Source organism: Pan paniscus, chromosome 8 (assembly GCF_029289425.2).
Source record: "Pan paniscus chromosome 8, NHGRI_mPanPan1-v2.0_pri, whole genome shotgun sequence".
In the NCBI taxonomy this organism is placed as follows: domain Eukaryota; kingdom Metazoa; phylum Chordata; class Mammalia; order Primates; family Hominidae; genus Pan; species Pan paniscus.
The window spans coordinates 13,164,761-13,180,203 of NC_073257.2; the positions used below are offsets into that span (position 1 = coordinate 13,164,761).

At 49.1% G+C, this 15,443-nt stretch overlaps 1 protein-coding gene and 1 long non-coding RNA gene across 5 annotated transcripts in view; one reads left to right on the forward strand and one right to left on the reverse strand.

Annotated features, from left to right (window-relative positions):
• Positions 1-15,443, reverse strand: part of DIP2C (disco interacting protein 2 homolog C) — a 432,829-nt gene that overhangs the window by 392,293 nt on the left and 25,093 nt on the right. The gene's annotated exons all lie outside the window — the stretch shown is intronic.
• On the forward strand, positions 1,816-3,121 carry DIP2C-AS1 (DIP2C antisense RNA 1). The gene is made up of 3 exons (XR_010113147.1): positions 1,816-1,884; positions 1,997-2,148; positions 2,817-3,121. It is a non-coding gene; the product is annotated as a DIP2C antisense RNA 1 (long non-coding RNA).

A 15,443-nucleotide genomic window follows, 5' to 3' on the forward strand; every position in this document is an offset into this window, starting at 1 on the left:
CGGTGGGAGAGAACAGAGGGAAACTGAGTCCACGTCCACATTTGACGGTGGGAGAGAACAGCAGGAAACTGAGTCCACGTCCACATTTGACGGTGGGAGAGAACAGAGCGAAACTGAGTCCACGTTCACATTGGACGGTGGGTGAGAACAGAAGGAAACTGAGTCCACGTCCACATTGGACGGTGGGCGAGAACAGAGGGAAACTGAGTCCACGTCCACATTGGATGGTGGGCGAGACCAGAAGGAAACTGAGTCCATGTCCACATTGGACGGTGGGCGAGAACAGAGGGAAACTGAGTCCACATCCACATTTGACGGTGGGAGAGAACACAGGGAAACTGAGCCCACGTCCACATTGGACGGTGGGAGAGAACAGAGGGAAACTGAGTCCACGTCCACATTTGACGGTGGGAGAGAACAGCAGGAAACTGAGTCCACGTCCACACTGGATGGTGGGAGAGAACAGAGGGAAACTGAGTCCACGTCCACACTGGATGGTGGGAGAGAACAGAGGGAAACTGAGTCCACGTCCACATTTGACGGTGGGCGAGAACAGAAGCAAACTGAGTCCACGTCCACATTTGATGGTGGGAGAGAACAGACGGAAACTGAGCCCACATCCACATTGGATGGTGGGCGAGAACAGAGGGAAACTAAGTCCACGTCCACATTTGAGGGTGGGCAAGAACAGAGGGAAACTGAGTCCACGTCCACATTTGAGGGTGGGTGAGAACAGAGGGAAACTGAGTCCATGTCCACATTGGATGGTGGGGGAGAACATAGGGAAACTGAGTCCACGTCCACATTGGACGGTGGGCGAGAACAGAGGGAAACTGAGTCCACGTCCACATTTGACGGCGGGAGAGAACAGAGGGAAACTGAGTCCACGTCCACATTTGACGGCGGGAGAGAACAGAGGGAAACTGAGTCCACGTCCACATTTGACGGTGGGCGAGAACAGAGGAAAACTGAGTCCACGTCCACATTTGAGGGTGGGAGAGAACAGAGGGAAACTGAGTCCACATCCACATTGGATGGTGGGAGAGAACAGGGAAACTGAGTCCACGTCCACATTTGAGGGTGGGAGGGAACAGAGGGAAACTGAGTCCAGGTCCACATTTGATGGTGGCTTTTAATGCACTGCAGGGTGTGTCCCCTTGACCTTCACGAATTTTCAGGTAGTAAGAAAGCAATTTTTCTTATTGGAAAGGAGAAAACTAAGTGACTGTAAAATAATATAATTTCCTTAAAGCAAAACAACAGAGAACCAACTTTTCCTTTTTTCACATTACCCAATAATTCTAAGACTCAGGGTTTTGTCACGTTACAGCAAATGCCATTCATTGGGGGAAGTCGGAAGTCAGAACAGTGTGTGCTATTCAAATTCTCAATGAATAATTAACTCAAATGTGTTCAGTGTGCTATAAAATGAAATTAATTTATTTTTAGTCTAACCCAAAATCCCCAATCACTTGCCAAATGATCCTCTATGTATCCTACATAAAAGACAGGGTCTTTCTGGCAGAAAACCATTGAAGTTTTTATTTGCAGTAAGAGAAGCATGCCTTATTATCAAACAGGTGCATGGTCCCCTTGCGGGGGGGTGCCCGTCACCTGCGTCCCCGTGCGTCACGGCGTTGCCGCACACCATTAACACATCAAAATGGAAAAGGAAATGTAAGCAGTGTTTGCCGTCCAAAGTTCACATCAACAATTCCTTATTAGGAAGGCAATTCTGAGCCTTTCCTCCTGCATCTGGGAGCTGCCAGCAACCCAGTTCCAGGAGAGAAAATAGCTTGACACCTCCTGCGGCCCATGGAGTCCTCCCGTTGGGACAAGGACCCCCCCAGGAGAGAGAAGACCCCAGCAGAGTCAACACTGGAGGTCCTGGGGGGTGGGTGGTGCTGGGGAGGCCACAAGGGGAGGGCTGTTCCCTGTTCCCTTCCCCTCAGGAGACAGCTGGCCCGAGGTGACACAGCACCGGATGCGATTTCAGGGCCAGGGACCATGGTCCCCGGGGCTGTGGACCACGCCAGCCCACAGCCACTGCAAGCCCCAGACCGGGGCTGTGGATAACGCCAGCCCACGGCAGCCGCATGCCCCAGACCAACACGAGAAGAACACAGGCCGACAACATCTTCATCTATGGTAGGTGACCCGGTTATCGTTCCTAAGAGAGTCCACGGCCACTTCTACTGGGTTCCCTATACTCTTCCCCTGCCCCACCTGGTCCCCCCATGACAGCCGTGTCCCTGAGAATGGGATGTAGAGCCAGGAGGGGCGTGGGCCCATTCAGTTTGCAGGGGCTGCCAGGCAGCACCTTCCACCTGCCGAGGGCCGGAGGCAGGGAAGCCATTCCACAGCACGTGAGCTGGCAAGGGGCCTCCCAGCCTTAGAGCCCAGATGGCTTCTGGCCAGAGTGCTCTGGGCTGACCCCTCCTCACGCTCACTTCCCTGCAAAAGTTTAAGTTGTTTTCTGTAATTTGCAACCAGAATCCTGGCTGATCCACCACGGAACCCAGATGTCCTCAGTTCTGCCTCGGCCCCCACTTGTGAGAGGTCCGTGGCATAACACAAACTCCCCCTGGGATTCGTGGGCCTCACGGGGGAAGCTGAGGGTGTGTCCATGCAGGACCCCGAGGCTACACAGCTCTGGCTGTTTCTCTTCCAAAGCCGGCACTGCCCTCTCTCCATCTCTCCCGGTGCCAGGGCTCAGGCCCCAGCCCCCGTTTCTGCAGAAGCCCCTTTCCATCCTAGCCCCTGCCACCCCTCCTGCTCTTGTCTCTCCCACACCTCCCAAACTCTCTCCTGGCCAGCTCTCGCCACACTCAGTCAATGTCCACTGGGGGCCTCAGGGGCACCTCCACCTGCCCAGGTCTGGGACCACCGTCCTCCACGCATATCTACAGACCCTGTCCTCACCTGCATCACACCATTGATGGCGTCACAGCGTGGGTTCCGGTCACCAGTCGGCCTCCCCCACCAACGTGGACTCCTTACAAGCAGAGCCACCAACGTGGACACGATCCCATCAGGAACCACCTACTTTTGCATCCCCAGCACTGTGCTCAGGTCCCAGGGAGGCCCCAGCAAACCGTGGAACAACCAAACTCGTGACTGAATGAACAAGGATGTTAAGTCGTTAAGTAAAAATAGCAGAAGACTTAGTAGAATGTATGAGTAACAATTACAATTGTATGAAAATCCGTATCCACGTGAAGGTATTATGCAAAAAAAGCTTAACTTTGTTTCAGTGCCTTTCCAGTTAAATGTTGTTAAGCAGTATTTCCCCCAAAAAGTGCGTCTTTTATGAAACAAGAACGCAAGTCTCTGAGGCCAACTTTGAACGTTTATTTGAGTGAATTCACGTCCCCCAAATTTTCCGTATCCCAAAATCAGGACTTTGCTAAATGGTGCCCCTAGCACAGGAGTCTCTCCAAGGAAGTGGCCTGAGCTGAGAGGGGGCCTGGCATCGCCCGCCCAGGTCATCAGTCATCAGCAGCAGCAGCTGCGGCATGAGAGAGATGGTGTGGGGCAAAACCAATGCGGAAACCACAAAAGAAACCACCTGCTACTGCAAACGGCCTCGCTGTACTCAGGGAGTCGGTTCCAGGACCCCATGGACACCAAATCCAGGCACACTCAAGCCCCACAAGTGGACCTGCCGAACCTGCGTGTACAGAGTCGGCCCTCCGACACACGTTTCACATGGCAGGAAAACTGTATTTTCTCCCTGAGTTTGGCTGAAAAAATTCACATATAAGTTGACCCACAAAGCTCAAGCTTGTGGGGTACAAGAGTCAACTGTATGCAATTGACACTGATTCCTACCAACAATATCCAAATCTTAGCATGAGCAGCACGATAAACAGAATGAGCAAAATTCAAAAACTAAAGCAGCGTTTTTCCTGCAAGTGGGCGCACTGCGTATCCCCTGCGGGAAAGACCACGCTGTCTGCTGACCAAACTCCACTGGCATCTTCCTCCATCCTGAGGGCATCTTCCTCGGCATCTTCCTCCACCGACAGCAGCCTGGGCTCACCTCCCAGCCCGAGGCTGAGAACTGAGTTCCAGTCCCGGGGTGGGGTGGGGCAGGGCGCACTGTGCACCCTCCCAGCTCTCCTCCACCCCTTCCCTCAGGCTGGCCCAAGAACATTCTGGACAATCACCTGCTGGGGACACCGGGCTGCCCCTCCTCCGCCCACAGCCTCAGGCCACCTGTCTCATCCGCGACCGAGAAACGGAGCTGCAGTGGGAGGCGGGACATGCTGGGATCTACCCATGGCCAGGCCAAGCTGCACCAATCACTCAAGCTTCACTTTGATCACTTGCTCTACCAAATAAAACAGAACAGAATAACACCATGTCCTCCTTTCCACACACTCTCAAGCCTCCCATCCCACTTCCCGGTGCTGACCCCATGAGAACACTTTGTGCGTCTTTCTAGGTATTTTCCATCCTCCTCAAGCACAGAACCGCACGCAGAGTGATTTTTTTTTTTAAACAGAAATGGCACCAGGGCAGATGATGATTTTTTGTACCATTTCTTGACTTTCTTGGGCATTTTCCACACCAGGACAGATGGACCCTGCTCTCCTTCCTCCCCGCCCACAGCTGCCTCGCGGCAGCCACACACTGAGCCATAAACCCTCACAAGACTGTGGGCATCTCAAGGTGCCCCATGTCCCCAAAGACCAAGGGGTCACAGCTCCACATTGTCCAACAACACTTCAGACGCGGCCTCGAGCCTGGGAGCCCTCCTGGCCAGCCCAGACCAGCCCCAGAACAGAGGTGTGAGGGGTGACATCTGTACTGCCTTAAAAAAAAAAGGCAGATATTCAATGCCACATTTAAAATGGTCATGGCAGCCAGGCACAGTGGCTCATGCCTATAATGCCAGCACTTTGGGAGGCCAAGGTGGGCAGATCACTTGAGGTCAGGAGTTTGAGACCAGCCTGGCCAACACAGTGAGACCCCGTCTCTACTAAAAATACAAAATTAGCTGGGCATGGTGGCGGGTGCCTGTAATCCCAGCTACTCGGGAGGCTGAGACACAAGAACTGCTTGAACCCTGGAAGTGGAGGTTGCAGTGAGCTGAGATCACACCACTGCACTCCAGCCGGGGTGACAGAGCGAGACTCTTGTTTCAAAAATAAAAATAAAAAATAATAACAAAAAACAACATATGCATTCCTAGTCCCTTGGAGCCACGGCAACGAAGCTGGCAATATATTTTGGGTGTTTAAAATCAATGCTTTACATGAGCTACGCTGCAAGTCTCAACCTTGATCCTGCTACAGTAATCATCCACTACAAATTAAAACAAGAGCCATAACTCTGTCTCCTACTAAAATATTCTAATTGAGACATGCTAACAGAATGCATTTCTTTGGGTGAGAAAGTCTCCACCAGGGTGGGGAACAGACGGCCCACCGATTGTGCTGTGGCCCTAACCTCCGAGGACTCAGCAATCATCCACAGCAAGGCTGGTGACTCAAAAAGAACACTAAATTGCTCTTTGACATTAATTCTTAAACCTTGAGAAACCAAAGTTCTCTTTGTAACAGACTTGAGAAAGACACTCAGAAGAGACGCACCAACTCTTACCTGGGAGAGACACCCTTGCTAATCATGTCTGGATTAATGGATGCACTAAAAGCATCTCTTCCAACTGGGACACAGACTGCAAACAGGAACACCACGAATACCTTCCCCAAATTACCCAGTCCTGACCCATCCACCCCTCAGGAGGTCCCCAGCCAAGTCCAATAAGGAAATGACCCCACAGCAGATGCACGCACAGGCAGTGAGGGCAGTGGCGTCAGGGAATTCCACTCCATAAACCTTGGCAGCATGCAGGGAGGTGCATCTCTCCTTATCAGACGCTGCCGGAGATTGGTAGTGACGCTTTCATTCTTCACAGCTGCTATCTGATCTCATGCTAATCAGTGTTTTTCTGACAACAAAGTCAAGGTTTCTCAGAAGAGACTGCCAGATGAAAGAATGGGACAAAAGACAGAAGCCTGTTTCTGTACCCAGCTGGACAGGTGAAGTCATTTAGGTGCAGGATGATCTGGCCATTCCAAATATGCACAGCTTTCCAATTTTGTTAAAATGAAACCCAGCCTTTGGAAAGGCCCGGACTTCCTACAATGCACAGTATTTATAGCGTGGAGGGCACTGTAGAGAAGTCATCAGTGTATTCACAACAGCAAGATCCACGGAGGCTCTGCCATGTGCCAGGCATGAGACAACTGTTTACAGAAAACATCTCATTTCATCCTACACAGAGTATACAGACTGCTTCACAGAACACTACCAAAGAGGACCATCAAATGATCCCCAGGAAGTAATGAGTGCCTTAAAAGTAAGAAAGCCAACCTCCTCCCCCTCTTATCTCCCTGTCCTCATTTTCATAGAACTAAAGAAATATGAAGGGCCAGTGACGCCCCACTGAAGAACGCTCTCCTGGTGGTTATACTCCGTAGTATGGAGCACAACACTGCCCCATGCTGCGCGAGGCTACTATTCTATACTACACTACTATGATCAGTTTGTTCTATTCTATACTATTCCATTCTCTACGATACAATATTATACTGTTTCATTCTACACTATATAATACTGAACTATCTGTTCTATTCTATACTATTTTCTTCTATACTGAAAGGAGTTAGCCAGCTTGCTTTAGGCAGACAGTAAGCGAAGGGTCCCAGACAGCCTCCAGCCCATGTTTTGTGCAGATAGGGGAACTTGCTCAGGGGGCTTGCCTAAACATGCTCACAGCAGACTGAGGGCCCCATACACATGGGGAAATGGGGTGGAGCCACCAGAAATTCGCTCCTTATGCAAACAGGGAGCCCAGCCCCATCAGCTTCTATGTAAAAGCCCTTGTAGTCAACTGGGAAGGGGGCAACCAGCAACCTGCTCTCAGGACCCCTCTTTTCGCTGAGACCTTTCCTTTTCGCTTAATAAATTCTACTGCACTCACTCTTCGATGTCCGCGTGTCTGTTTCTTCCTGGTTGTGAGACAAGAACCCGGACCCAGCTGAGCTAAAGAGCAAAAATCCTGCAGCAGTGCTACAGAACACTGTCCTCTCTGTTCTGTGCTATGCGACTCTACTATTCCACACTACGCTATGTAATAGTCACTGCCATCTCTGTTCTGTGCTATGCGACTCTACTATTCCACACTACGCTACGTAATACTCACTGTCCTCTCTGTTCTGTGCTATGCGACTCTGCTATTCCACACTGCTATGTAACAGTCACTGTCCTCTCTGTTCTGTGCTATGCGACTCTACTACTGCACACCACGCTATGTAATATTAATACCATGCTGTGTGTTCTAATCTAGACTACATTATGCTATGCAATACTACGTCGTTAGTTCAACTGTATATTCTACAATACTATCCCACTTGTTCTATTCTAGACTATGTAATACTACTTGTCCTATTGTATGCTACACTATATAATGTTACACTGTTTCTTCTATTCTATGCTACCCTATAGAACACTCTACTATTTGTCCCATTGTATACTATACTATATAATGTTACAGTTTCTTCTATTCTATGTTACCCTATAGAACACTCTACTATTTGTCCTATTGTATACTATACTATATAATGTTACACTATTTCTTCTATTCTATGCTACCCTATATAACGCTATACTATTTGTCCTATTGTACACTATACTATATAATGTTACACTGTTTCTTCTATGCTACCCTATAGAACACTCTATTTGTCCTATTGTATACTATATATATAATGTTACACTGTTTCATCTATTCTATGCTACCCTATAGAACACTCTACTATTTGTCCTATTGTACACTATACTATAAGTTACACTGTTTCTTCTATTCTATGTTACCCTATATAATGCTATACTATTTGTCCTATTATATACTATACTATATAATGTTACACTGTTTCTTCTATTCTATGCTACCCTACATAACGCTATACTATTTGTCCTATTGTATACTATACTATATAATGTTACACTTCCTTCTATTCTATGCTACCCTATATAACGCTATACTATTTGTCCTATTGTATACTGTACTATATGTTACACTGTTTCTTCTATTCTATGCTACCCTATATAATGCTATACTATTTGTCCTATTGTATACTATACTATATAATGTTACACTGTTTCTTCTATTCTATGCTACCCTATATAACGCTATACTATTTGTCCTATTGTATACTATACTATATAATGTTACACTGTTTCTTCTATGCTACCCTATATAACACTATACTATTTGTCCTATTGTACACTATACTATATAATGTTACACTGTTCCTTCTATGCTACCCTATATAACACTATACTATTTCTCCTATTGTATACTATACTATATGTTACACTGTTTCTTCTACTCTATGCTACCTTATCGAACACTCTACTATTCGTTCTATTCTGCACTACTCTGTATAATTCTATCCTGTTTGTTCCATTCTATACAGTATCAGGCATCGCTTTACCATGTCCCACCATACAAGAGCAGAGCCAGTTATACTTTCATAATCTCTTTTCCAAGCTCTTACCCAGGGCGGTATTCAAATGTGATGTTTTACTATGCCACACGTAAGTGCACATTTCATGATAATCAATGCCGTTTCCTATGGTTATATAATTCTGTCTCTATGATTCTATCAATACGGCTTCTTTGGGCTTTTCTGTAAGTCCTTTGCAGTGTCTGATTTCCTAGTGAAAAGATGAGTGAGGTCCCGATAAGATCCTACGAAACCAGCATCCACACAGGCTCACCTGTGTGCACACTGCTGGACTCCGTGTTGAAGGAGTGACAGGAAGACAGACAGCTGTCGGTGAATGGAAGGCAACAAGGACAGAGTAGATTCCAGAACTGAGACAGGTACCAAGGCTCTGGCACAGCTGAGGGTTGATCCCAATTCTAGCCTCTCACAGAAAGGCAGAGGTGACTTAGCACAAAGAGCATGGAACTTTGCTTTAATAAAGCAAATGCTTAACATCCACTGTGAGGAACTCAAGGAGAAATGGCAATAGGCTCTACTAATAACTACTGCTTTAAAAAATGCAAGGGAGTGGGTACATTTTCACATGGGCCATGTGGAAAGTTGGCTGGACCTGCCACTGGACCTGACACTGGACATGCTGCTGGACCTGCCACTGGACTTGACACTGGACCTGCCGCTGGACCTGCCACTGGACTTGACACTGGACCTGCCCCTGGACCTGCCGCTGGACCTGATGCTGGACCTGACGCTGGACCTGATGCTGGACCTGCCACTGGACCTGCCACTCGACCTGCCGCTGGACCTGATGCTGGACCTCTCCCTGGACCTGATGCTGGACCTGCCGCTGGACTTGACCCTGGACCTGCCCCCGGACCTGCCGCTGGACCTGCCGCTGGACCTGATGCTGGACCTGCCCCTGGACCTGCCGCTGGACCTGCCGCTGGACCTGATGCTGGACCTGCCCCTGGACCTGCCCCTGGACCTGACGCTGGACCTGCCCCTGGACCTGCCCCTGGACCTGCCGCTGGACCTGCCGCTGGGTCTGCTACTGGACCTGCCGCTGGACCTGCCGCTGGACCTGCCGCTGGGTCTGCTACTGGACCTGCCGCTGGACCTGCCCCTGGACCTGCCGCTGGACCTGCCGCTGGACCTGATGCTGGACCTGCCCCTGGACCTGATGCTGGACCTGCCCCTGGACCTGACGCTGGACCTGCCCCTGGACCTGCCCCTGGACCTGCCCCTGGACCTGCCGCTGGACCTGCCCCTGGACCTGCCCCTGGACCTGCCCCTGGACCTGCCCCTGGACCTGACGCTGGACCTGCCCCTGGACCTGCCGCTGGACCTGCCCCTGGACCTGCCCCTGGACCTGTCCCTGGACCTGCCCCTGGACCTGCCCCTGGACCTGCCCCTGGACCTGACGCTGGACCTGCCCCTGGACCTGCCCCTGGACCTGCCCCTGGACCTGTCCCTGGACCTGACCCTGGACCTGACGCTGGACCTGCCCCTGGACCTGCCGCTGGACCTGTCCCTGGACCTGTCCCTGGACCTGTCCCTGGACCTGCCCCTGGACCTGCCCCTGGACCTGACGCTGGACCTGTCCCTGGACCTGCCCCTGGACCTGCCCCTGGACCTGACGCTGGACCTGCCCCTGGACCTGCCGCTGGACCTGTCCCTGGACCTGCCCCTGGACCTGCCGCTGGACCTGTCCCTGGACCTGACCCTGGACCTGCCGCTGGACCTGTCCCTGGACCTGACCCTGGACCTGCCGCTGGACCTGCCCCTGGACCTGACCCTGGACCTGTCCCTGGACCTGCCCCTGGGTCTGCTACTGGACTGCTAACAAATGCTGCAGATCTTTATGGAGAGAAAAATACAATCCATCTGAGAGCAGCTGTCCCAGCTCTGGATGAAGCCGACAGAATGAGGCAGAGATGCTGGCATCATTCAGTGGGCAGTCAGTGACCCTCCTCTAAGTCCAGAAAAGCTCAAACTGCATGTCTGCAACTAGAAATACCAATCATTAGCCAGATCTCCTGGCAAATATCACCACTGACCCACTGTAATTCTGTGTGGTGTATTATGTTTCATGTGCAGGAAATCATTCACAAAGCCTTTAACAAGGAAGTATTAACATGACTTTTAATGCAATATAACAGCTTTGCACCCATTTAACATATATTTAACCCCAATGGTATATGTAAATATATATTTTATAGAACATCAGGCGTGTTTACCTAATGGCTCAAACCTTTAAAATATCTCTCTCCCTGAGAGGACAGCGGAGGATCCCATGCACTCTCTCCAGGAACATGGCCCTCCCAGAGAGGACTCACAAATCAAATGTGCACATGCATGCATGCATGCACAGACACATATCTCACACACACATGCACACACACACATACATGCAATACACACATTCACACATGCACACACATCCACATAATCACATTCATAATACCAACACGTAACACATACATACACATACAACACTCAAACACACATGCATATACATACACGTTCATGCATATACATTCTGGCACACACAAACATATGTAAATGCATACACATAACATGCACACATATACATTTATAACTATATACACAGGAGCATCCATACATGCATACTTGCACGTGTGCGATGTCATGCCTAAACATGTAACACATGCACACACATACATACAACACAAATACACATGCACACATATACACATGCATGCATCTGTACAGTACAAAGACACATACATGCACAACACATATACATGCAATACACACTTTCATACACATAAATGCAAACACACATACATATATACACCCCTCAAAGACCCCATTATTCAATTCTATACAAAGTGGTTTATCCCCCAAATGTAACTTCTTGTAATTAATAAACTCTACTTTACTGCACATTTCTTGATTTCAAATAATGAGGTCTCACACACAGCACACATACACACATTCATACTCAAATACATGTGAACATACGAATAGAAATAGGCACACATGCCTGAAGACCCTCTTCTGTAAAGGTATTCTCAAACTTGAATTGAACGAATTCTGCTAATTATAGTCAGAGTCAGCAAAGATATATATTTGACCTCGGAATGAATATACTCGTTCTTTTCGTTACCCCTGGCAACAGCAAGAATGTAAAACAGGGTTGTGTGATACGATGCCACTTATTCAATCCCACTTCCCGGGATCTGACCACTTGTAAAAGCGTTTCTGTCTGAGTGATTTCCTTCTGACTAAAATCATGAGATAATTCCTTCCCTTCCTGCTTTCTCTTTCCCAGGCCTTTTTACTACCCTTTCATCATCTTGGAAACTAAATCATAGTTGTCAAAATGGAAGGCAAAGAAACAGCCTTAGGAGAGAATCTCACAGCAGAACGGACCAGAGAGAGGAAAAAATAATCTTTTTGAAAATGTACAAAAGGAAAAGTCAAGAGGCCTAGGTTCCCTCTCATGACAGAAACAGACGTCAGCAGAGCAGGTCGCTCAGCCCAGTTCAGCTCTGTGTATGAAACAGAGATGCTAGCCCTTGTCCCTGTTTCAAGCTCTGTGTATGAAATGGAGATTCCAGCCCTTGTCCCTGTTTCAAGCTCTGTGTATGAAACAGATTCTAGCCCTTGTCCCTGTCTCAAGCTCTGTGTATGAAACAGATTCTAGCTCTTGTCCCTGTTTCATGATGTTGCAGTGAAGGAAACGAAACAGACATAGGGCACAGACTGGAGAAAAGGATTTTAAAAGGATGACTTTTAAAATGTGCACCTGCTTTTCAAGGGCACAATGAGGACTTTTTCAAGCATATTAAAGCTGATTTATAAGAGATGGGTATAAAGACTCTACAAGGTCATTAGACTTTAGGCTTACAAAGAAAACAAATAACATTCTCCTAGCATCACGAGTCAGGTGTTCCACAAATACTAAGAATAGCCACCGCAACGGGATCCACTATGAGGTGTCAAAACATAACCCATGAAGCGTGGCCGAGAGCTCCTATAACCTGATTTCTAGGAATCTAATTTTAAACATCCTCACAGCTAGCACATCACAAAAATACAGAGCTCCAAATGCCGTAACACAAGTGCTAACAACACCTAGCCAAAAATATACGAGGCATTTCAGGCAAAAATCCCAGAATCAGAAGAACACAAGTTTTGTAAGTCCTTCAAAAGCTGGTGCTGGTTGAGGCTTTTCTGCAGACTTCAACAAAAGACACACTAGAATTAGCCATTGACAGTAACCCTGAGTCAACACGCACAGTGTTCGGAAAAGCACAAGGCCTGTTCCAGGCTTGAGGCCCCTGGGATCTTTCTCTGGACCGCACAGAGTGGATGACTTTGAGAACTCAGAATAACCAACAACCAGTCCCTGAACAGAGAGAGAAGACTGCAGCCTCCCTGGGGACCTGGCTCCATGCCTGCCCCCTTTCTTCCGTGTACCTTTGCCCTTCCTGGCTCCCTCCTCCACCTGGAGACGCTCTGGGTTGAGGCCCCCCCCCCCAGCTGTGTCTTGGTCCACGGCTGGCTGCCCGTGTGAGGCTCCAGGCCTCGAAGGACCATCTCCACCTGCTCCCTGCGCTTCTCACCCGCTTCCGCCGTGACCCCCAGGCTCTGGCTGCTCCCAGGAATCAGGGCCACCAGGCTCCCCTCGCTGCCTCCAGCTGGAGTCCCACTCCCTGGTTTTCAGCAACACTTGGGACTTTGTCCTGGAAACTCTCGGCTCTGGGCTTTAGGGAACTGCACCGTGCAGCTCTTCTCTGGACTCTAAGCAGGGCCTTTTCTGGGTCTTCCGACCCTTCCTCCATTTCCAAATGTGGGCTTTCCTTTGGCCTCCTCTCTCCCGACATGCACACCTCACACTCTGGCTCCTTGACCTGCACTTCTATGTAGGAGGCTCCCAAATCCACCCTGGTCCGGATTTTCCCCAAGCCTCCTTCCATATTTCCAAACTCGCAGCTTGCGGTGATGTCTCTAAGTATCTCTGAATCAGGTCCACACTTGCTTCTCCTCCTGATTTCCAGCAAAGCACAACGCCGACCTCAGGGTGTAGACTGACAGCTTCATCTGCCTTCCTGCACTCCCTCTTCCCCTCCTGACCCAGGCACTGAATCGCTAAGCTCACTGGCTGCCTTCTCTCCTCCTCTCGCCATGGCGAGTGCCCCGCAGGAGCCTGGCCTGTCCCCCGTGGCTCCACAGCATACCGCACATCAAAGGCACGATTCTCTCCGAAGCCCTCAGTGGCTTCCTAGTATCTGACAGGTAAGGACTTCCACATTCTGACCCCAATCTAACTTTCTGCCCTCAGATAGGCACATGCATATTTTATCTATACACAAAGAGTACAGGCCTCACACCTGCTCTCATTCCTGGGTTCCTAGCTCCTCCTGAAGGTGCTGTATGAGGTACCTATGCACTTTCCAAACGCTAAGTGAATACGCACTTGGAGAACACTTACTTGATAATTTTGTGGCATTGCCAGATAACGCGGACAAAGTGAGAACTACGCAGGTGTACGGATGCTGCCTTGCCCAGACCTCACTCACCCAGACACTCCTGGATGCTCAAGGTGACCAGCTCTATTGGCGCACAGGCAGGCACAGGCTGCACCCCCACAGCTGGGCCCCGCGAGCTGAACGCTAATCATGAAGCAGCTGTGTTTGCTCCTAAATCTGTTTATGCCAGTGTACTTGTTACACATTACTTAAACCAATAAAATATGACTCCAAAGAGAGAGTAATTGATTGGATGAAAACTAAGTTGGATGCCTTTCAAAGACTTGATATGGGGGAATTTTTTTTTCTTTTTCATCTTTTTAAAATTGTTATCAAATTAGGTATGGGCAGAAAATATATACAATGTTTGAGGAAATAATTTTTAAAGGTTTCAAATCTAACTTATCTTATTTCTCTTGTGTTGCCTATTCTCTTTTAGAAGAACCAAAACTGTGGCAGGCCTGCGATGGCTGTGGTTGAGGAAAGAGGCCACACCCACAGCCAGCAGAACCACACTCAGCAGCAGCCTAGCCCCACGTGGAAGAGGCGTGAACACTCTCGGGAGAGGTGGATGTACGCTAATGGTTCTCAGCTCCGACCTCTTTGATTAACAGAACATGCTGATTGGTTTTATCTGAACGTCACACAAAAGGGTTTCTACGTCCAGGAAAGACTCTAAACACTCTCAACCCTGCTGGGGCAGATGATGACCGTGACCCAGTGATACCACTCTCCAGTGGGCAGCCTGGTCTGCAGAGGGGAAGATCCCTGGGGCAGCCCTACCTCAGCATGGGTGAGTTTCTGTTGCAATTCTATGTCCAGTGTAAATAAACTGTGGAAAACTGGGAGATGGTACAAGAAAGCAAGGATGCCAACTAAATGAATAGAAAGATCTACAAGGGAAGGCTGAGATCAGCTGAAATAGGATTGGGAAAGTAAAGGCCTGGCTGGAACTTCGTAACAGCTTTTGAGGCTCGGGAACAGGGACAGTAGCTGCCCTGTCCATCCCAGGAGAGAACAGACGGACATGGCTGGAAAGCACTTCCCTGACTAAAAGTGTCTTTAAAAAGGGAGATCTCAGAATCTCCTTCCCTGGAATGCTTTAACCCTTCGTGGAACACAGCAGAAATTCCACAGCCCTGCATCCCAGGAAGCAGGGACAGGACAGCAGCTTCCAGCACACAGAAGCATTTAGAGGCATAAGTAGCTACGCAAAGACAGCAGGAGCCGTGCCTCGAAAAGGCTGAGATGTCTGAGAAATAAAGTTGTATGCGGATTTACGCCTGGGCAGGTTGAAATGCGTGTGCCATGACAGATCCGGAAGCTTGTCTACTCGAAGGTCCACATCCAGGTATGTTTCACAGTCATCACAACTAGATTTTCAGAAATTTAAAACTCCTAATGAAGAAACGCAAACCTGCACGTC